The following is a 23757-nucleotide window of genomic DNA, read 5'->3' on the forward strand; positions in this document are numbered from 1 at the left end:
GTACATCGAACTTGATGATGTCTTTTCAGAAATAGGCCATGTCAAAGATAAACAATTCTGCGACATAAATCCTCAAGAAAACTCTTGGGTTTTAAATATAGCTAGAAACAAAAAAGCTCTAGGAGAAACTCTTAGACCAAGAATTTCTATGGATTCACTCCATATAGGAGAAAGCTCAGAAAGAAAAGATAGTAACTTAATAAGAAACATGTCTTTAAAAATTGATAGTCTACGTCAGAATATCAAACAAATCTCTGAGGTAATAAATGAGTAATAAAATAGATTTTCCTCATTTTTATAAAAAAGGTAAAACAGTAAAAATCAAAACCCTTGACGACAATACTGAAAAGAAAGATTACGTTTTCTCTACTTCTGGAAAAGCTGGTATTCAAACAATTGTAAATCATTGCAATAATCTCAACCAGATCATTGCAAGATGTCTCTTAAAAACTTCGAAAATATGCCATTACCTTGGTATTTCAAAAGATATTTCTAAAGATATTTCTAAAAATAAAATACCTTTTAACCAATTTAAAAACGATTTAGCCATTTTGGTTAAAAATAATCTTGATAAAAATAATTTTGAAAAATTCTTCGAAGTTATTGAAAGACAAAATAAACTAACTATCAAGCTAACCCAGTCTATTGACAAACATTCTATTCTTTTAGAAAACTCTTTAAAAAACAACCATTTTGTTGAAGAAGTCACCAAAAAGGCAAATATTGAAGGCACTCTTAAAGAAAACAACCTTAAGATCACTAATATACAAGAGCAGTTAAAACAACTGATAGGATGACCTCGATACCCGAGCTAAATAGATCAATCAACCTCCTTAATGAAAAAATAGATGGGATGATTATAAACTTTGACTTAACGGCCATTAAATACGTAACCACTACACAGTTAGAAGTAGCATCTGCAAAAATTATTGCAGACATTACTAAAGAGTTATCTGAAAAGATTGACTCTTGCCCTTGTAATAAAGACATTCTTGAACACATCAAGAATATTCCCATCATAGAACAAAAAACCAAAACTTGAAAATATTCAGGTCTTAAGAAATACTCACCTCCCAATCCAAGTATTGGAAACCCTGACTTAGGAAGCTCAAAAGACTCCCAGAAAATCGATATTTTCAAAAAAGAGCAAAAATGAAAGAAACAATCTCTGAGAAACTTGAGAAATATTTCTTTAACCTTCAATATGAAGATTATGATAAGGCTGACCAAAAACTTATTCAGCTTTTATCTTTAGAAACTGAAGAATGCGAAGAATTGTATCAAAAAGAACCCAAACTTTTTGATCAATATTTTAGAATGACTAAAATAGATGAACCTGATACTGAATCAGAACAAGAAGATAACTTTAAGACTAATACAAAAACTGTAAAGTTCGAATATTCAGATATGGAAGATGATGAAGCAGAATCTTCTTATACAGCCGCTAGAAGAAGCAATAAAAAGAAATATGAGTTCAAAATGCCTGTCCACAATGGTATTCCAAATAGTGGTCAAGGATCCAATACGATCAATGTACTCAATATTGATTGTATCCAAGATCTAAAACTCAGAGAAAGAGTTGTAGAAAAATGGGTTACTGAGATTTCACTAATCTTACAGACAAACCCAGATGAATTTGAAAAAGCAAAAAATGTTCTACTACTTTTAGAACACAAAACTGATGGAATTGTGCAAAAATTCCTAAGAAACAATAATTGGAATGAAGAAATACATGGTTCAGATCTTTTTGATAATATCATAAATGTCATATACACTACTTTCTTAGGTCTTGATTATATTTCTAATAAAGACTTCACCATTAATAAGAAAGTTGACATAGCAAGAGTTTCAATGACAAAACTCCAATTACATGATATTAGTCTTCTCGACAAATACACATGTATGTATGAATCATATCTGTATGATATTCCACAAAGAAGTGAATATGCGCAATGGATATCTGCTTACCTCATGAAAATTCCAATTATTGGAGAAACCTGTACAGACAGATGGAAAAAAGAAGTTACTGGAGAAATCCAGCAAACCAGTCTTTCTTATGCAACAAAAATTGCAAAAGAAGAAATTGATAGAATCTGTCAAGACAGATATAAACAACAAAAACTTAAAACAATAAGCAAAGATTGTTGTAGCATTCTCTCTGATTTCAAAAACTTTGATATTGGAAAGAAAAATTATAATAAGAAAAAGTATAAAAACAAAAAGAAATTCAAATCTTTTTGGAAAAAGAAAAGAAGAAAATTTTCACCAGGAAAATACTTCAAAAAACCTTCAAAAGAAACACCTAAGAAGAATACTTCCTGTCCGCAAGGAAAGAAAAAATGTAGGTGTTGGATCTGCAATGAAGAAGGACACTACGCCAATGAATGTCCAAATAGAAAAAAATACCCAGACAAAGTCAAGGTTTTACAAACCGCTAACAATGGGGGATTTGAAGCTCTTGAAGAAGAGTATGATGGTACACAACATGTTTTTATATATCATGTTGAGACAGAATCTTCATCAGACACTGATGAATACGAATCAACAACGGATGACTCAGACTAGTCCCATACAAACCCCACTTTTCAGAGAGGAGGAGATTAACCATTTTTGCATAAACCTCCAGAAGATTGATGATTCCCTTATCATGAATCTTACTAATCCAAACTCTATCTATGTTTCTACTTTCCTTAACTTTAAAGGATATAAAAAATTTAGAGTACATTGTTTTGTAGACACAGGTGCATCTTTATGTCTTGCAAGCAAATTCATCATTCCGGATGAACTCTGGGAAAACGCTCCCAAAGAAATTAGTGCCACTATTGCAAATGGTGAAACCATAAAAATTAATAAAGTTTGTAGAAACATTAATCTCGAACTTTCAGGAGAACATTTCAACGTTCCCACTATTTACCAACAAAATTCAGGAATTGATATCATAATTGGAAACAACTTCTGTCAAGTTTATGGACCATTCATACAATGGATAGATAGAATCGCCTTTCATCTTAATAATGATATGGTAATTATAAAAAAGGTTACAGAAGCCTATAGCAAAGGAAAACCAGGTTTTCTTGAAACTCAAGAAAAAGGTTCTAAAGAAAAACAAATTCCAGGTACTAATATAACCCATGAAGGGATTAATAAAGAAAAGATTATTTCTATTCAAACTACCAGGTTCAAACAGATTGAAGATCTTCTTGAAAAAGTTTGTTCTGAAAATCCTATTGATCCAAATAAAACCAAAGGATGGATGAAAGCTTCAATTAAGCTTATTAATCCCAAGACGGTTATTAGAGAAAAACCTATGGTTTACTCTTTACAAGATAGAGAAGAATTTTCCAAACAAATCAAGGAATTACTTGATATGAGACTAATTATAGAATCAAAATCCCCTCATATGTCTCCTGCCTTTCTTGTCAATAAAGAAGCAGAGAAAAGAAGAGGAAAGAAGCGCATGGTTGTCAATTACAAAGCAATCAATGATGCAACTATTGGAGACTCACATAATCTTCCCAATATGCACGAACTCTTGACTCTTTTACGAGGAAAAAACATTTATTCAAGCTTCGACTGCAAGTCAGGTTTCTGGCAAGTTCTACTTGATGAAGAATCGCAGCTTCTCACTGCCTTCACATGTCCTGATGGACTCTTTCAATGGAAAGTACTACCCTTTGGGCTTAAACAAGCTCCTAGTATTTTTCAAAGACACATGCAGAACGCTCTTCGAGGCCTTGAAGGTTAAAGAAATATTTCTCAAGTTTCTCAGAGATTGTTTCTTTCATTTTTGCTCTTTTTTGAAAATATCGATTTTCTGGGAGTCTTTTGAGCTTCCTAAGTCAGGGTTTCCAATACTTGGATTGGGAGGTGAGTATTTCTTAAGACCTGAATATTTTCCAGTTTTGGTTTTTTGTTCTATGATGGGAATATTCTTGATGTGTTCAAGAATGTCTTTATTACAAGGGCAAGAGTCAATCTTTTCAGATAACTCTTTAGTAATGTCTGCAATAATTTTTGCAGATGCTACTTCTAACTGTGTAGTGGTTACGTATTTAATGGCCGTTAAGTCAAAGTTTATAATCAGCCCATCTATTTTTTCATTAAGGAGGTTGATTGATCTATTTAGCTCGGGTATCGAGGTCATCCTATCAGTTGTTTTAACTGCTCTTGTATATTAGTGATCTTAAGGTTGTTTTCTTTAAGAGTGCCTTCAATATTTGCCTTTTTGGCGACTTCTTCAACAAAATGGTTGTTTTTTAAAGAGTTTTCTAAAAGAATAGAATGTTTTTCAATAGACTGGGTTAGCTTGATAGTTAGTTTATTTTGTCTTTCAATAACTTCGAAGAATTTTTCAAAATTATTTTTATCAAGATTATTTTTAACCAAAATGGCTAAATCGTTTTTAAATTGGTTAAAAGGTATTTTATTTTTAGAAATATCTTTAGAAATATCTTTTGAAATACCAAGGTAATGGCATATTTTCGAAGTTTTTAAGAGACATCTTGCAATGATCTGGTTGAGATTATTGCAATGATTTACAATTGTTTGAATACCAGCTTTTCCAGAAGTAGAGAAAACGTATTCTTTCTTTTCAGTATTGTCGTCAAGGGTTTTGATTTTTACTGTTTTACCTTTTTTATAAAAATGAGGAAAATCTATTTTATTACTCATTTATTACCTCAGAGATTTGTTTGATATTCTGACGTAGACTATCAATTTTTAAAGACATGTTTCTTATTAAGTTACTATCTTTTCTTTCTGAGCTTTCTCCTATATGGAGTGAATCCATAGAAATTCTTGGTCTAAGAGTTTCTCCTAGAGCTTTTTTGTTTCTAGCTATATTTAAAACCCAAGAGTTTTCTTGAGGATTTATGTCGCAGAATTGTTTATCTTTGACATGGCCTATTTCTGAAAAGACATCATCAAGTTCGATGTACTCGTCTTTCTTGTAGTCTATGCTATGGTGACTATTGGTCAGGGCATATCCTATGAGATAGGTTATGGTGAATGGTTTATCACCTGGGTTCATAAGGTCACTTCTTTCAAAGTGATGTATAAAAGATAAAGTTTTATCTATATTTGCAGATTTCAAATCTAGAGCAAATTTTGGATAGACTGAAAACATAAATTTTTGGTATGCAAGGTTTCCCCTAGCAGCACCTAAGATGCAGTCCTGTCTGTCAGTAATTCTGTTGTCAATTAAGGCCATTTTTATGGGAGAGTTTATTCCTGCTTGGAATTGGGATTTTATCAAAATTTTTACAGCTCCGATATGGACCATTCTTACTTTTGATCTAATCTCAACTGGAATACTTTTTAAGTTATTGTTTATTTGTTCTTTAGTCAAAAGGGGTAGAAAGACAGCTCCTATTGTGTCTTTTATGTCTACAGACATTTCTTTAGTACTAACAAAGTAGAAAATTTCATTTTTCCTTTTAAGCGGATTTAAAATACTAAGTTTAGAAGGAACATTTTTGAAAATGTTTTCTTTCTTTATTTTTAAATCTGTTTTCTTGACCCGAGAGAGAAGATCTTGTTTTATTAAGAGGTTTGCATGAAAGCCGTCTTCATCCTCAACATAAGTTAGGATTTGTTTTTCTTCTGAATCATTTTCTTCAGAATTGTTGAAAATTTCTTTATTCATGTTTAAGAAATGTTAACAAGTAAAAATCCTTTTTCAGAGTTCTGAAACTGAGTTTAAAGCTTTATCAAGGTGTTCTTGATGCATTTTTTGCCTATGAAGGAGGTACTTACGTATATTAACCATGGTTGGTATATATTCGTGAGTATGTTTATTTTGTGCTTGTAGAATTCTGAAATTTATATGCACTAAATCTTTTTTATTACTTAAAAGTATATCTTTATGTTGAGAAATCTCATTCTCTGTATTACGAATTTCTTCAAATAATTCACTGTAAAGTGTTTTATTATAATGTAGTACCATTTTTTAACAAGGCTCTGATACCAGTGATGGTGTACGGAATTTGTTTATTATATTTTGTATGTTTAGAATTTGTTTATAAAGTGTTTTATTATAGGAGTACTCCCATTTCGGGAGCTCTTTTATCAATAAATCTTTGTTTTGTTATACTTGAGTGTTCTTACAAAATAGAGTCATGAAACCTGTAAGTGACAGAGTGTCAGGTCGACGATGGTCAACAGTACCACAGGCATGAGGCCAACAGGGAAAGCAACCACATAGACCAATGATTGACACAGGCTGGCTTGAATAGTTTCTATCTATGTAAGTAATACTCCTACTACAAAACACTTATTGATTAATGAGTTTTCTCTTTACAATTTTTTGCATCTATTTCCTTCTAAACATACAAAATATAATAAACAAATTCCGTACACCATCACTGGTATCAAAGCCTTGTTAAAAAATGGTACTACATTATAATAAAACACTTTACAGTGAATTATTTGAAGAAATTCGTAATACAGAGAATGAGATTTCTCAACATAAAGATATACTTTTAAGTAATAAAAAAGATTTAGTGCATATAAATTTCAGAATTCTACAAGCACAAAATAAACATACTCACGAATATATACCAACCATGGTTAATATACGTAAGTACCTCCTTCATAGGCAAAAAATGCATCAAGAACACCTTGATAAAGCTTTAAACTCAGTTTCAGAACTCAGAAAAAGGATTTTTACTTGTTAACATTTCTTAAACATGAATAAAGAAATTTTCAACAATTCTGAAGAAAATGATTCAGAAGAAAAACAAATCCTAACTTATGTTGAGGATGAAGACGGCTTTCATGCAAACCTCTTAATAAAACAAGATCTTCTCTCTCGGGTCAAGAAAACAGATTTAAAAATAAAGAAAGAAAACATTTTCAAAAATGTTCCTTCTAAACTTAGTATTTTAAATCCGCTTAAAAGGAAAAATGAAATTTTCTACTTTGTTAGTACTAAAGAAATGTCTGTAGACATAAAAGACACAATAGGAGCTGTCTTTCTACCCCTTTTGACTAAAGAACAAATAAACAATAACTTAAAAAGTATTCCAGTTGAGATTAGATCAAAAGTAAGAATGGTCCATATCGGAGCTGTAAAAATTTTGATAAAATCCCAATTCCAAGCAGGAATAAATTCTCCCATAAAAATGGCCTTAATTGACAACAGAATTACTGACAGACAGGACTGCATCTTAGGTGCTGCTAGGGGAAACCTTGCATACCAAAAATTTATGTTTTCAGTCTATCCAAAATTTGCTCTAGATTTGAAATCTGCAAATATAGATAAAACTTTATCTTTTATACATCACTTTGAAAGAAATGACCTTATGAACCCAGGTGATAAACCATTCACCATAACCTATCTCATAGGATATGCCCTGACCAATAGTCACCATAGCATAGACTACAAGAAAGACGAGTACATCGAACTTGATGATGTCTTTTCAGAAATAGGCCATGTCAAAGATAAACAATTTTGCGACATAAATCCTCAAGAAAACTCTTGGGTTTTAAATATAGCTAGAAACAAAAAAGCTCTAGGAGAAACTCTTAGACCAAGAATTTCTATGGATTCACTCCATATAGGAGAAAGCTCAGAAAGAAAAGATAGTAACTTAATAAGAAACATGTCTTTAAAAATTGATAGTCTACGTCAGAATATCAAACAAATCTCTGAGGTAATAAATGAGTAATAAAATAGATTTTCCTCATTTTTATAAAAAAGGTAAAACAGTAAAAATCAAAACCCTTGACGACAATACTGAAAAGAAAGAATACGTTTTCTCTACTTCTGGAAAAGCTGGTATTCAAACAATTGTAAATCATTGCAATAATCTCAACCAGATCATTGCAAGATGTCTCTTAAAAACTTTGAAAATATGCCATTACCTTGGTATTTCAAAAGATATTTCTAAAGATATTTCTAAAAATAAAATACCTTTTAACCAATTTAAAAACGATTTAGCCATTTTGGTTAAAAATAATCTTGATAAAAATAATTTTGAAAAATTCTTCGAAGTTATTGAAAGACAAAATAAACTAACTATCAAGCTAACCCAGTCTATTGACAAACATTCTATTCTTTTAGAAAACTCTTTAAAAAACAACCATTTTGTTGAAGAAGTCGCCAAAAAGGCAAATATTGAAGGCACTCTTAAAGAAAACAACCTTAAGATCACTAATATACAAGAGCAGTTAAAACAACTGATAGGATGACCTCGATACCCGAGCTAAATAGATCAATCAACCTCCTTAATGAAAAAATAGATGAGCTGATTATAAACTTTGACTTAACGGCCATTAAATACGTAACCACTACACAGTTAGAAGTAGCATCTGCAAAAATTATTGCAGACATTACTAAAGAGTTATCTGAAAAGATTGACTCTTGCCCTTGTAATAAAGACATTCTTGAACACATCAAGAATATTCCCATCATAGAACAAAAAACCAAAACTGGAAAATATTCAGGTCTTAAGAAATACTCACCTCCCAATCCAAGTATTGGAAACCCTGACTTAGGAAGCTCAAAAGACTCCCAGAAAATCGATATTTTCAAAAAAGAGCAAAAATGAAAGAAACAATCTTTGAGAAACTTGAGAAATATTTCTTTAACCTTCAATATGAAGATTATGATAAGGCTGACCAAAAACTTATTCAACTTTTATCTTTAGAAACTGAAGAATGCGAAGAATTGTATCAAAAAGAACCCAAACTTTTTGATCAATATTTTAGAATGACTAAAATAGATGAACCTGATACTGAATCAGAACAAGAAGATAACTTTAAGACTAATACAAAAACTGTAAAGTTCGAATATTCAGATATGGAAGATGATGAAGCAGAATCTTCTTATACAGCCGCTAGAAGAAGCAATAAAAAGAAATATGAGTTCAAAATGCCTGTCCACAATGGTATTCCAAATAGTGGTCAAGGATCCAATACGATCAATGTACTCAATATTGATTGTATCCAAGATCTAAAACTCAGAGAAAGAGTTGTAGAAAAATGGGTTACTGAGATTTCACTAATCTTACAGACAAACCCAGATGAATTTGAAAAAGCAAAAAATGTTCTACTACTTTTAGAACACAAAACTGATGGAATTGTGCAAAAATTCCTAAGAAACAATAATTGGAATGAAGAAATGCATGGTTCAGATCTTTTTGATAATATCATAAATGTCATATACACTACTTTCTTAGGTCTTGATTATATTTCTAATAAAGACTTCACCATTAATAAGAAAGTTGACATAGCAAGAGTTTCAATGACAAAACTCCAATTACATGATATTAGTCTTCTCGACAAATACACATGTATGTATGAATCATATATGTATGATATTCCACAAAGAAGTGAATATGCGCAATGGATATCTGCTTACCTCATGAAAATTCCAATTATTGGAGAAACCTGTACAGACAGATGGAAAAAAGAAGTTACTGGAGAAATCCAGCAAACCAGTCTTTCTTATGCAACAAAAATTGCAAAAGAAGAAATTGATAGAATCTGTCAAGACAGATATAAACAACAAAAACTTAAAACAATAAGCAAAGATTGTTGTAGCATTCTCTCTGATTTCAAAAACTTTGATATTGGAAAGAAAAATTATAATAAGAAAAAGTATAAAAACAAAAAGAAATTCAAATCTTTTTGGAAAAAGAAAAGAAGAAAATTTTCACCAGGAAAATACTTCAAAAAACCTTCAAAAGAAACACCTAAGAAGAATACTTCCTGTCCGCAAGGAAAGAAAAAATGTAGGTGTTGGATCTGCAATGAAGAAGGACACTACGCCAATGAATGTCCAAATAGAAAAAAATACCCAGACAAAGTCAAGGTTTTACAAACCGCTAACAATGGGGGATTTGAAGCTCTTGAAGAAGAGTATGATGGTACACAACATGTTTTTATATATCATGTTGAGACAGAATCTTCATCAGACACTGATGAATACGAATCAACAACGGATGACTCAGACTAGTCCCATACAAACCCCACTTTTCAGAGAGGAGGAGATTAACCATTTTTGCGTAAACCTCCAGAAGATTGATGATTCCCTTATCATGAATCTTACTAATCCAAACTCTATCTATGTTTCTACTTTCCTTAACTTTAAAGGATATAAAAAATTTAGAGTACATTGTTTTGTAGACACAGGTGCATCTTTATGTCTTGCAAGCAAATTCATCATTCCGGATGAACTCTGGGAAAACGCTCCCAAAGAAATTAGTGCCACTATTGCAAATGGTGAAACCATAAAAATTAATAAAGTTTGTAGAAACATTAATCTCGAACTTTCAGGAGAACATTTCAACGTTCCCACTATTTACCAACAAAATTCAGGAATTGATATCATAATTGGAAACAACTTCTGTCAAGTTTATGGACCATTCATACAATGGATAGATAGAATCGCCTTTCATCTTAATAATGATATGGTAATTATAAAAAAGGTTACAGAAGCCTATAGCAAAGGAAAACCAGGTTTTCTTGAAACTCAAGAAAAAGGTTCTAAAGAAAAACAAATTCCAGGTACTAATATAACCCATGAAGGGATTAATAAAGAAAAGATTATTTCTATTCAAACTACCAGGTTCAAACAGATTGAAGATCTTCTTGAAAAAGTTTGTTCTGAAAATCCTATTGATCCAAATAAAACCAAAGGATGGATGAAAGCTTCAATTAAGCTTATTAATCCCAAGACGGTTATTAGAGAAAAACCTATGGTTTACTCTTTACAAGATAGAGAAGAATTTTCCAAACAAATCAAGGAATTACTTGATATGAGACTAATTATAGAATCAAAATCCCCTCATATGTCTCCTGCCTTTCTTGTCAATAAAGAAGCAGAGAAAAGAAGAGGAAAGAAGCGCATGGTTGTCAATTACAAAGCAATCAATGATGCAACTATTGGAGACTCACATAATCTTCCCAATATGCACGAACTCTTGACTCTTTTACGAGGAAAAAACATTTATTCAAGCTTCGACTGCAAGTCAGGTTTCTGGCAAGTTCTACTTGATGAAGAATCGCAGCTTCTCACTGCCTTCACATGTCCTGATGGACTCTTTCAATGGAAAGTACTACCCTTTGGGCTTAAACAAGCTCCTAGTATTTTTCAAAGACACATGCAGAACGCTCTTCGAGGCCTTGAAGGTTAAAGAAATATTTCTCAAGTTTCTCAGAGATTGTTTCTTTCATTTTTGCTCTTTTTTGAAAATATCGATTTTCTGGGAGTCTTTTGAGCTTCCTAAGTCAGGGTTTCCAATACTTGGATTGGGAGGTGAGTATTTCTTAAGACCTGAATATTTTCCAGTTTTGGTTTTTTGTTCTATGATGGGAATATTCTTGATGTGTTCAAGAATGTCTTTATTACAAGGGCAAGAGTCAATCTTTTCAGATAACTCTTTAGTAATGTCTGCAATAATTTTTGCAGATGCTACTTCTAACTGTGTAGTGGTTACGTATTTAATGGCCGTTAAGTCAAAGTTTATAATCAGCCCATCTATTTTTTCATTAAGGAGGTTGATTGATCTATTTAGCTCGGGTATCGAGGTCATCCTATCAGTTGTTTTAACTGCTCTTGTATATTAGTGATCTTAAGGTTGTTTTCTTTAAGAGTGCCTTCAATATTTGCCTTTTTGGCGACTTCTTCAACAAAATGGTTGTTTTTTAAAGAGTTTTCTAAAAGAATAGAATGTTTTTCAATAGACTGGGTTAGCTTGATAGTTAGTTTATTTTGTCTTTCAATAACTTCGAAGAATTTTTCAAAATTATTTTTATCAAGATTATTTTTAACCAAAATGGCTAAATCGTTTTTAAATTGGTTAAAAGGTATTTTATTTTTAGAAATATCTTTAGAAATATCTTTTGAAATACCAAGGTAATGGCATATTTTCGAAGTTTTTAAGAGACATCTTGCAATGATCTGGTTGAGATTATTGCAATGATTTACAATTGTTTGAATACCAGCTTTTCCAGAAGTAGAGAAAACGTATTCTTTCTTTTCAGTATTGTCGTCAAGGGTTTTGATTTTTACTGTTTTACCTTTTTTATAAAAATGAGGAAAATCTATTTTATTACTCATTTATTACCTCAGAGATTTGTTTGATATTCTGACGTAGACTATCAATTTTTAAAGACATGTTTCTTATTAAGTTACTATCTTTTCTTTCTGAGCTTTCTCCTATATGGAGTGAATCCATAGAAATTCTTGGTCTAAGAGTTTCTCCTAGAGCTTTTTTGTTTCTAGCTATATTTAAAACCCAAGAGTTTTCTTGAGGATTTATGTCGCAGAATTGTTTATCTTTGACATGGCCTATTTCTGAAAAGACATCATCAAGTTCGATGTACTCGTCTTTCTTGTAGTCTATGCTATGGTGACTATTAGTCAGGGCATATCCTATGAGATAGGTTATGGTGAATGGTTTATCACCTGGGTTCATAAGGTCACTTCTTTCAAAGTGATGTATAAAAGATAAAGTTTTATCTATATTTGCAGATTTCAAATCTAGAGCAAATTTTGGATAGACTGAAAACATAAATTTTTGGTATGCAAGGTTTCCCCTAGCAGCACCTAAGATGCAGTCCTGTCTGTCAGTAATTCTGTTGTCAATTAAGGCCATTTTTATGGGAGAATTTATTCCTGCTTGGAATTGGGATTTTATCAAAATTTTTACAGCTCCGATATGGACCATTCTTACTTTTGATCTAATCTTAACTGGAATACTTTTTAAGTTATTGTTTATTTGTTCTTTAGTCAAAAGGGGTAGAAAGACAGCTCCTATTGTGTCTTTTATGTCTACAGACATTTCTTTAGTACTAACAAAGTAGAAAATTTCATTTTTCCTTTTAAGCGGATTTAAAATACTAAGTTTAGAAGGAACATTTTTGAAAATGTTTTCTTTCTTTATTTTTAAATCTGTTTTCTTGACCCGAGAGAGAAGATCTTGTTTTATTAAGAGGTTTGCATGAAAGCCGTCTTCATCCTCAACATAAGTTAGGATTTGTTTTTCTTCTGAATCATTTTCTTCATAATTGTTGAAAATTTCTTTATTCATGTTTAAGAAATGTTAACAAGTAAAAATCCTTTTTCTGAGTTCTGAAACTGAGTTTAAAGCTTTATCAAGGTGTTCTTGATGCATTTTTTGCCTATGAAGGAGGTACTTACGTATATTAACCATGGTTGGTATATATTCGTGAGTATGTTTATTTTGTGCTTGTAGAATTCTGAAATTTATATGCACTAAATCTTTTTTATTACTTAAAAGTATATCTTTATGTTGAGAAATCTCATTCTCTGTATTACGAATTTCTTCAAATAATTCACTGTAAAGTGTTTTATTATAATGTAGTACCATTTTTTAACAAGGCTCTGATACCAGTGATGGTGTACGGAATTTGTTTATTATATTTTGTATGTTTAGAATTTGTTTATAAAGTGTTTTATTATAGGAGTACTCCCATTTCGGGAGCTCTTTTATCAATAAATCTTTGTTTTGTTATACTTGAGTGTTCTTACAAAATAGAGTCATGAAACCTGTAAGTGACAGAGTGTCAGGTCGACGATGGTCAACAGTACCACAGGCATGAGGCCAACAGGGAAAGCAACCACATAGACCAATGATTGACACAGGCTGGCTTGAATAGTTTCTATCTATGTAAGTAATACTCCTACTACAAAACACTTATTGATTAATGAGTTTTCTCTTTACAATTTTTTGCATCTATTTCCTTCTAAACATACAAAATATAATAAACAAATTCCGTACACCATCACTGGTATCAAAGCCTTGTTAAAAAATGGTACTACATTATAATAAAACACTTTACAGTGAATTATTTGAAGAAATTCGTAATACAGAGAATGAGATTTCTCAACATAAAGATATACTTTTAAGTAATAAAAAAGATTTAGTGCATATAAATTTCAGAATTCTACAAGCACAAAATAAACATACTCACGAATATATACCAACCATGGTTAATATACGTAAGTACCTCCTTCATAGGCAAAAAATGCATCAAGAACACCTTGATAAAGCTTTAAACTCAGTTTTAGAACTCAGAAAAAGGATTTTTACTTGTTAACATTTCTTAAACATGAATAAAGAAATTTTCAACAATTCTGAAGAAAATGATTCAGAAGAAAAACAAATCCTAACTTATGTTGAGGATGAAGACGGCTTTCATGCAAACCTCTTAATAAAACAAGATCTTCTCTCTCGGGTCAAGAAAACAGATTTAAAAATAAAGAAAGAAAACATTTTCAAAAATGTTCCTTCTAAACTTAGTATTTTAAATCCGCTTAAAAGGAAAAATGAAATTTTCTACTTTGTTAGTACTAAAGAAATGTCTGTAGACATAAAAGACACAATAGGAGCTGTCTTTCTACCCCTTTTGACTAAAGAACAAATAAACAATAACTTAAAAAGTATTCCAGTTGAGATTAGATCAAAAGTAAGAATGGTCCATATCGGAGCTGTAAAAATTTTGATAAAATCCCAATTCCAAGCAGGAATAAATTCTCCCATAAAAATGGCCTTAATTGACAACAGAATTACTGACAGACAGGACTGCATCTTAGGTGCTGCTAGGGGAAACCTTGCATACCAAAAATTTATGTTTTCAGTCTATCCAAAATTTGCTCTAGATTTGAAATCTGCAAATATAGATAAAACTTTATCTTTTATACATCACTTTGAAAGAAATGACCTTATGAACCCAGGTGATAAACCATTCACCATAACCTATCTCATAGGATATGCCCTGACCAATAGTCACCATAGCATAGACTACAAGAAAGACGAGTACATCGAACTTGATGATGTCTTTTCAGAAATAGGCCATGTCAAAGATAAACAATTCTGCGACATAAATCCTCAAGAAAACTCTTGGGTTTTAAATATAGCTAGAAACAAAAAAGCTCTAGGAGAAACTCTTAGACCAAGAATTTCTATGGATTCACTCCATATAGGAGAAAGCTCAGAAAGAAAAGATAGTAACTTAATAAGAAACATGTCTTTAAAAATTGATAGTCTACGTCAGAATATCAAACAAATCTCTGAGGTAATAAATGAGTAATAAAATAGATTTTCCTCATTTTTATAAAAAAGGTAAAACAGTAAAAATCAAAACCCTTGACGACAATACTGAAAAGAAAGAATACGTTTTCTCTACTTCTGGAAAAGCTGGTATTCAAACAATTGTAAATCATTGCAATAATCTCAACCAGATCATTGCAAGATGTCTCTTAAAAACTTCGAAAATATGCCATTACCTTGGTATTTCAAAAGATATTTCTAAAGATATTTCTAAAAATAAAATACCTTTTAACCAATTTAAAAACGATTTAGCCATTTTGGTTAAAAATAATCTTGATAAAAATAATTTTGAAAAATTCTTCGAAGTTATTGAAAGACAAAATAAACTAACTATCAAGCTAACCCAGTCTATTGACAAACATTCTATTCTTTTAGAAAACTCTTTAAAAAACAACCATTTTGTTGAAGAAATCGCCAAAAAGGCAAATATTGAAGGCACTCTTAAAGAAAACAACCTTAAGATCACTAATATACAAGAGCAGTTAAAACAACTGATAGGATGACCTCGATACCCGAGCTAAATAGATCAATCAACCTCCTTAATGAAAAAATAGATGGGCTGATTATAAACTTTGACTTAACGGCCATTAAATACGTAACCACTACACAGTTAGAAGTAGCATCTGCAAAAATTATTGCAGACATTACTAAAGAGTTATCTGAAAAGATTGACTCTTGCCCTTGTAATAAAGACATTCTTGAACACATCAAGAATATTCCCATCATAGAACAAAAAACCAAAACTGGAAAATATTCAGGTCTTAAGAAATACTCACCTCCCAATCCAAGTATTGGAAACCCTGACTTAGGAAGCTCAAAAGACTCCCAGAAAATCGATATTTTCAAAAAAGAGCAAAAATGAAAGAAACAATCTTTGAGAAACTTGAGAAATATTTCTTTAACCTTCAATATGAAGATTATGATAAGGCTGACCAAAAACTTATTCAGCTTTTATCTTTAGAAACTGAAGAATGCGAAGAATTGTATCAAAAAGAACCCAAACTTTTTGATCAATATTTTAGAATGACTAAAATAGATGAACCTGATACTGAATCAGAACAAGAAGATAACTTTAAGACTAATACAAAAACTGTAAAGTTCGAATATTCAGATATGGAAGATGATGAAGCAGAATCTTCTTATACAGCCGCTAGAAGAAGCAATAAAAAGAAATATGAGTTCAAAATGCCTGTCCACAATGGTATTCCAAATAGTGGTCAAGGATCCAATACGATCAATGTACTCAATATTGATTGTATCCAAGATCTAAAACTCAGAGAAAGAGTTGTAGAAAAATGGGTTACTGAGATTTCACTAATCTTACAGACAAACCCAGATGAATTTGAAAAAGCAAAAAATGTTCTACTACTTTTAGAACACAAAACTGATGGAATTGTGCAAAAATTCCTAAGAAACAATAATTGGAATGAAGAAATGCATGGTTCAGATCTTTTTGATAATATCATAAATGTCATATACACTACTTTCTTAGGTCTTGATTATATTTCTAATAAAGACTTCACCATTAATAAGAAAGTTGACATAGCAAGAGTTTCAATGACAAAACTCCAATTACATGATATTAGTCTTCTCGACAAATACACATGTATGTATGAATCATATATGTATGATATTCCACAAAGAAGTGAATATGCGCAATGGATATCTGCTTACCTCATGAAAATTCCAATTATTGGAGAAACCTGTACAGACAGATGGAAAAAAGAAGTTACTGGAGAAATCCAGCAAACCAGTCTTTCTTATGCAACAAAAATTGCAAAAGAAGAAATTGATAGAATCTGTCAAGACAGATATAAACAACAAAAACTTAAAACAATAAGCAAAGATTGTTGTAGCATTCTCTCTGATTTCAAAAACTTTGATATTGGAAAGAAAAATTATAATAAGAAAAAGTATAAAAACAAAAAGAAATTCAAATCTTTTTGGAAAAAGAAAAGAAGAAAATTTTCACCAGGAAAATACTTCAAAAAACCTTCAAAAGAAACACCTAAGAAGAATACTTCCTGTCCGCAAGGAAAGAAAAAATGTAGGTGTTGGATCTGCAATGAAGAAGGACACTACGCCAATGAATGTCCAAATAGAAAAAAATACCCAGACAAAGTCAAGGTTTTACAAACCGCTAACAATGGGGGATTTGAAGCTCTTGAAGAAGAGTATGATGGTACACAACATGTTTTTATATATCATGTTGAGACAGAATCTTCATCAGACACTGATGAATACGAATCAACAACGGATGACTCAGACTAGTCCCATACAAACCCCACTTTTCAGAGAGGAGGAGATTAACCATTTTTGCGTAAACCTCCAGAAGATTGATGATTCCCTTATCATGAATCTTACTAATCCAAACTCTATCTATGTTTCTACTTTCCTTAACTTTAAAGGATATAAAAAATTTAGAGTACATTGTTTTGTAGACACAGGTGCATCTTTATGTCTTGCAAGCAAATTCATCATTCCGGATGAACTCTGGGAAAACGCTCCCAAAGAAATTAGTGCCACTATTGCAAATGGTGAAACCATAAAAATTAATAAAGTTTGTAGAAACATTAATCTCGAACTTTCAGGAGAACATTTCAACGTTCCCACTATTTACCAACAAAATTCAGGAATTGATATCATAATTGGAAACAACTTCTGTCAAGTTTATGGACCATTCATACAATGGATAGATAGAATCGCCTTTCATCTTAATAATGATATGGTAATTATAAAAAAGGTTACAGAAGCCTATAGCAAAGGAAAACCAGGTTTTCTTGAAACTCAAGAAAAAGGTTCTAAAGAAAAACAAATTCCAGGTACTAATATAACCCATGAAGGGATTAATAAAGAAAAGATTATTTCTATTCAAACTACCAGGTTCAAACAGATTGAAGATCTTCTTGAAAAAGTTTGTTCTGAAAATCCTATTGATCCAAATAAAACCAAAGGATGGATGAAAGCTTCAATTAAGCTTATTAATCCCAAGACGGTTATTAGAGAAAAACCTATGGTTTACTCTTTACAAGATAGAGAAGAATTTTCCAAACAAATCAAGGAATTACTTGATATGAGACTAATTATAGAATCAAAATCCCCTCATATGTCTCCTGCCTTTCTTGTCAATAAAGAAGCAGAGAAAAGAAGAGGAAAGAAGCGCATGGTTGTCAATTACAAAGCAATCAATGATGCAACTATTGGAGACTCACATAATCTTCCCAATATGCACGAACTCTTGACTCTTTTACGAGGAAAAAACATTTATTCAAGCTTCGACTGCAAGTCAGGTTTCTGGCAAGTTCTACTTGATGAAGAATCGCAGCTTCTCACTGCCTTCACATGTCCTGATGGACTCTTTCAATGGAAAGTACTACCCTTTGGGCTTAAACAAGCTCCTAGTATTTTTCAAAGACACATGCAGAACGCTCTTCGAGGCCTTGAAGGTTAAAGAAATATTTCTCAAGTTTCTCAGAGATTGTTTCTTTCATTTTTGCTCTTTTTTGAAAATATCGATTTTCTGGGAGTCTTTTGAGCTTCCTAAGTCAGGGTTTCCAATACTTGGATTGGGAGGTGAGTATTTCTTAAGACCTGAATATTTTCCAGTTTTGGTTTTTTGTTCTATGATGGGAATATTCTTGATGTGTTCAAGAATGTCTTTATTACAAGGGCAAGAGTCAATCTTTTCAGATAACTCTTTAGTAATGTCTGCAATAATTTTTGCAGATGCTACTTCTAACTGTGTAGTGGTTACGTATTTAATGGCCGTTAAGTCAAAGTTTATAATCAGCCCATCTATTTTTTCATTAAGGAGGTTGATTGATCTATTTAGCTCGGGTATCGAGGTCATCCTATCAGTTGTTTTAACTGCTCTTGTATATTAGTGATCTTAAGGTTGTTTTCTTTAAGAGTGCCTTCAATATTTGCCTTTTTGGCGACTTCTTCAACAAAATGGTTGTTTTTTAAAGAGTTTTCTAAAAGAATAGAATGTTTGTCAATAGACTGGGTTAGCTTGATAGTTAGTTTATTTTGTCTTTCAATAACTTCGAAGAATTTTTCAAAATTATTTTTATCAAGATTATTTTTAACCAAAATGGCTAAATCGTTTTTAAATTGGTTAAAAGGTATTTTATTTTTAGAAATATCTTTAGAAATATCTTTTGAAATACCAAGGTAATGGCATATTTTCGAAGTTTTTAAGAGACATCTTGCAATGATCTGGTTGAGATTATTGCAATGATTTACAATTGTTTGAATACCAGCTTTTCCAGAAGTAGAGAAAACGTATTCTTTCTTTTCAGTATTGTCGTCAAGGGTTTTGATTTTTATTGTTTTACCTTTTTTATAAAAATGAGGAAAATCTATTTTATTACTCATTTATTACCTCAGAGATTTGTTTGATATTCTGACGTAGACTATCAATTTTTAAAGACATGTTTCTTATTAAGTTACTATCTTTTCTTTCTGAGCTTTCTCCTATATGGAGTGAATCCATAGAAATTCTTGGTCTAAGAGTTTCTCCTAGAGCTTTTTTGTTTCTAGCTATATTTAAAACCCAAGAGTTTTCTTGAGGATTTATGTCGCAGAATTGTTTATCTTTGACATGGCCTATTTCTGAAAAGACATCATCAAGTTCGATGTACTCGTCTTTCTTGTAGTCTATGCTATGGTGACTATTGGTCAGGGCATATCCTATGAGATAGGTTATGGTGAATGGTTTATCACCTGGGTTCATAAGGTCATTTCTTTCAAAGTGATGTATAAAAGATAAAGTTTTATCTATATTTGCAGATTTCAAATCTAGAGCAAATTTTGGATAGACTGAAAACATAAATTTTTGGTATGCAAGGTTTCCCCTAGCAGCACCTAAGATGCAGTCCTGTCTGTCAGTAATTCTGTTGTCAATTAAGGCCATTTTTATGGGAGAATTTATTCCTGCTTGGAATTGGGATTTTATCAAAATTTTTACAGCTCCGATATGGACCATTCTTACTTTTGATCTAATCTCAACTGGAATACTTTTTAAGTTATTGTTTATTTGTTCTTTAGTCAAAAGGGGTAGAAAGACAGCTCCTATTGTGTCTTTTATGTCTACAGACATTTCTTTAGTACTAACAAAGTAGAAAATTTCATTTTTCCTTTTAAGCGGATTTAAAATACTAAGTTTAGAAGGAACATTTTTGAAAATGTTTTCTTTCTTTATTTTTAAATCTGTTTTCTTGACCCGAGAGAGAAGATCTTGTTTTATTAAGAGGTTTGCATGAAAGCCGTCTTCATCCTCAACATAAGTTAGGATTTGTTTTTCTTCTGAATCATTTTCTTCAGAATTGTTGAAAATTTCTTTATTCATGTTTAAGAAATGTTAACAAGTAAAAATCCTTTTTCTGAGTTCTGAAACTGAGTTTAAAGCTTTATCAAGGTGTTCTTGATGCATTTTTTGCCTATGAAGGAGGTACTTACGTATATTAACCATGGTTGGTATATATTCGTGAGTATGTTTATTTTGTGCTTGTAGAATTCTGAAATTTATATGCACTAAATCTTTTTTATTACTTAAAAGTATATCTTTATGTTGAGAAATCTCATTCTCTGTATTACGAATTTCTTCAAATAATTCACTGTAAAGTGTTTTATTATAATGTAGTACCTTTTATAGAGCTCCTCTCGAGCCCTATAAAAGGATATGATCCTCATGACATATTTCCTCACAAAAAACTTCACCTACAAAAAAGTGAGGAGGAGATTAGAGAGAAAAGTAAACAAAAATTGAGTTTACAAAAATGGAAGACCTCAACATTTTGAGGATGAAGAAACAAATGCTCCTCATAGAGCTATCTGCAATTGAGCAGAAAATCAACTTGTATGAACAAGTAACAACGGTCACCAATGTACCGGAAAGCGAAAGCTCAAAAACAAAGGCTATTCCAGTGCAAACGGCACCTGGTAAAGAATCAACAAATCCGTTGAAAGCTGATGCTTTGCTAAAAAGCATAATAAAGGAGACAGCTACTCCTCTTGCTAATGGAAAAACTAGCTTATTGGTTGATCCCAATCCTTGTACTGAAGGAATCAGTAAAATGACAACTTTGTCACCCACTAACAAATCTGTGCAGGAGTTCACACCAGATTACAAAAAAGCTCTTAACAAAGAAGCTGAAAGTTTTTATGTAATCTATAAAGGACCCCATGCCGGTGTTCATACTGACTGGGGAATTACAGAAACCTTCTGTAAAGTTGATAAAGTTACTTGCAAAAAATTCAGAAATGAAACATCTGCAAGATTAAGCCTTGCCACTTATCAAGACGATACAAGCAAGACTAAGCAACCACTTCTTCGACCAAAAATTCAAAAAGTCAAAGAAGCCCACAGAGACCAAAGGTTTGACGTTCCAATTGACGTTCAACAAATGGTTAACTATCCTGAAATCTCTTTTGAAGATTTCAGAACAATCTGGAAGAAAGCAAGAGCTGCATGCCCAGAAGACCTTGTTCATGAAAAGTTTTTCACTACGGACAAGAAAACAAAAAGTCTGTTCAACTTTCTCGAAGGAGCAGATGCAAAATTAGTCTACCAAGCCTTTCAAGCTGGACTAATCGACAATATCTACCCAAGCTGCAACCTTCAAGAACTCAAATTCTTCCCAAGCAGCATGGTAGAATCCATTAAGAACTTTCGAAAGAAAGTACTTAAAGCAAAAGATAATCCGATCTACATCAGATGCATCTCTTCACTCCCAGAATGGATTCAAGAATCAACTCTTTCTCCATACCACTTTTTAGAAATTGGTCTTTCTAAAGCCAATAGAGAGATTGAACAATCTCAACCAATGGAAGATAAAGATCTACCTTTCACAGAAATTCTTCATCCTAACCGCGTCAATGGTTTAAGAAGAATATCAAAAAAAATCATTGAAATTATCTCTGGTTCAAAAAAGAAGATTAATTATACCGATTCACATTGTATAATTACAAGCTGGAGTTACAACAACACCAGCCAAGAAGATCTTCGTCAAGCCTCCAAGTTTGGAGAAAAATTCATGAACAATAGCATGGAAGTATCCAATGCTACACGCCAACACTTCTGCCGACATGCAGAACAACTTTTCGAAGAACATCTTTGTCACTTTTGTGATTGCAAAGATTCGGAGACAAAGGAGGGACCCCCCTCTGAAGATGACAAATCCTCATCATCTTAAAGAAAGATGCTTCACGTGTCAAATGGCCCCTCCACTCAAAATAATAATGCCTTTTCTCCATTATTAAAAGCTTTCCAGCTGTCCACAATAATGTAATCTTTAGTGGATAAAAACGTCATGCCTGACATAATAGGCAAGGATCAGACCCTCTCAATATATCTATAAATTGAGAGTTATGTTTTGTAGAAAAGGGGCATCGCAATAACGAGTGCAACAAAAACACTCTCTATCTTGTAAATTTTCAGTTCAATGTCTTGTGAGTAAAAATCTCCCTTAGAAGGGAGAGATGTAAAATATTATAGGAGTACTCCCATTTCGGGAGCTCTTTTATCAATAAATCTTTGTTTTGTTATACTTGAGTGTTCTTACAAAATAGAGTCATGAAACCTGTAAGTGACAGAGTGTCAGGTCGACGATGGTCAACAGTACCACAGGCATGAGGCCAACAGGGAAAGCAACCACATAGACCAATGATTGACACAGGCTGGCTTGAATAGTTTCTATCTATGTAAGTAATACTCCTACTACAAAACACTTATTGATTAATGAGTTTTCTCTTTACAATTTTTTGCATCTATTTCCTTCTAAACATACAAAATATAATAAACAAATTCCGTACACCATCACTGGTATCAGAGCCTTGTTACAAAATATAATAAACAAATTCCGTACACCATCACTGGTATCAGAGCCTTGTTAAAAAATGGTACTACAGTATAATAAAACACTTTACAGTGATTTGTTATCGTGATGGTGTACGGAATTATAATGTAGTACCATTTTTCATACAATGGCTTGAATAGTTTCTATCTATGTAAGTAATACTCCTACTACAAAACACTTATTGATTAATGAGTTTTCTCTTTACAATTTTTTGCATCTATTTCCTTCTAAACATACAAAAATTCCATAAAATCCAATATTTTCTTAAATACGAACTTTAGTCTTAAAACCCTAAGACCAGAAATTTAAGTGATGTTGTACTGAAGAATAGTATGTAGTTTTATCTTTGTATAAAACTGATGAAGTGAAAGTTACCCCGTAAATCAAATGTTTTATTAATCCCTATGTGAGTTATTATAACCATGCATAATATGACTGATATGCCTGAATGACGTTCTTCAGGCGTCGGAATTGGTACACATTTGTCACCCTAGACTTGCCAGTTTAACTGTAGCGAACTACTTAGGTGCGGGGTTGTCAATCCCGTATAGATCTATACACAACTGTCTCGCTCTTTCTCCAGGAGACTCTGGTTATAATGTAGGACTTAAAGTGTACACTAGGTAGATACGGCGAAGAGAATGTCTCACAAGAGCATCAACGGATTTACGTGAACTATGACTCCTTTTCTTGTAAAATGAAATAATTATACTTTTGAATAATTATATGGTTTGTCTGAAAAGATAAAGTAGTATTTCTGACTCATAAATCATACAAATTATAGTTTATTATGAATGTTTTGTTAAGTCCATTTATAT

The sequence above is a fragment of the Lactuca virosa genome, chromosome 4, assembly GCF_052849685.1.
Source record: "Lactuca virosa cultivar CGN04683 chromosome 4, Lactuca_virosa_CGN04683_v6, whole genome shotgun sequence".
Lineage (NCBI taxonomy): Eukaryota > Viridiplantae > Streptophyta > Magnoliopsida > Asterales > Asteraceae > Lactuca > Lactuca virosa.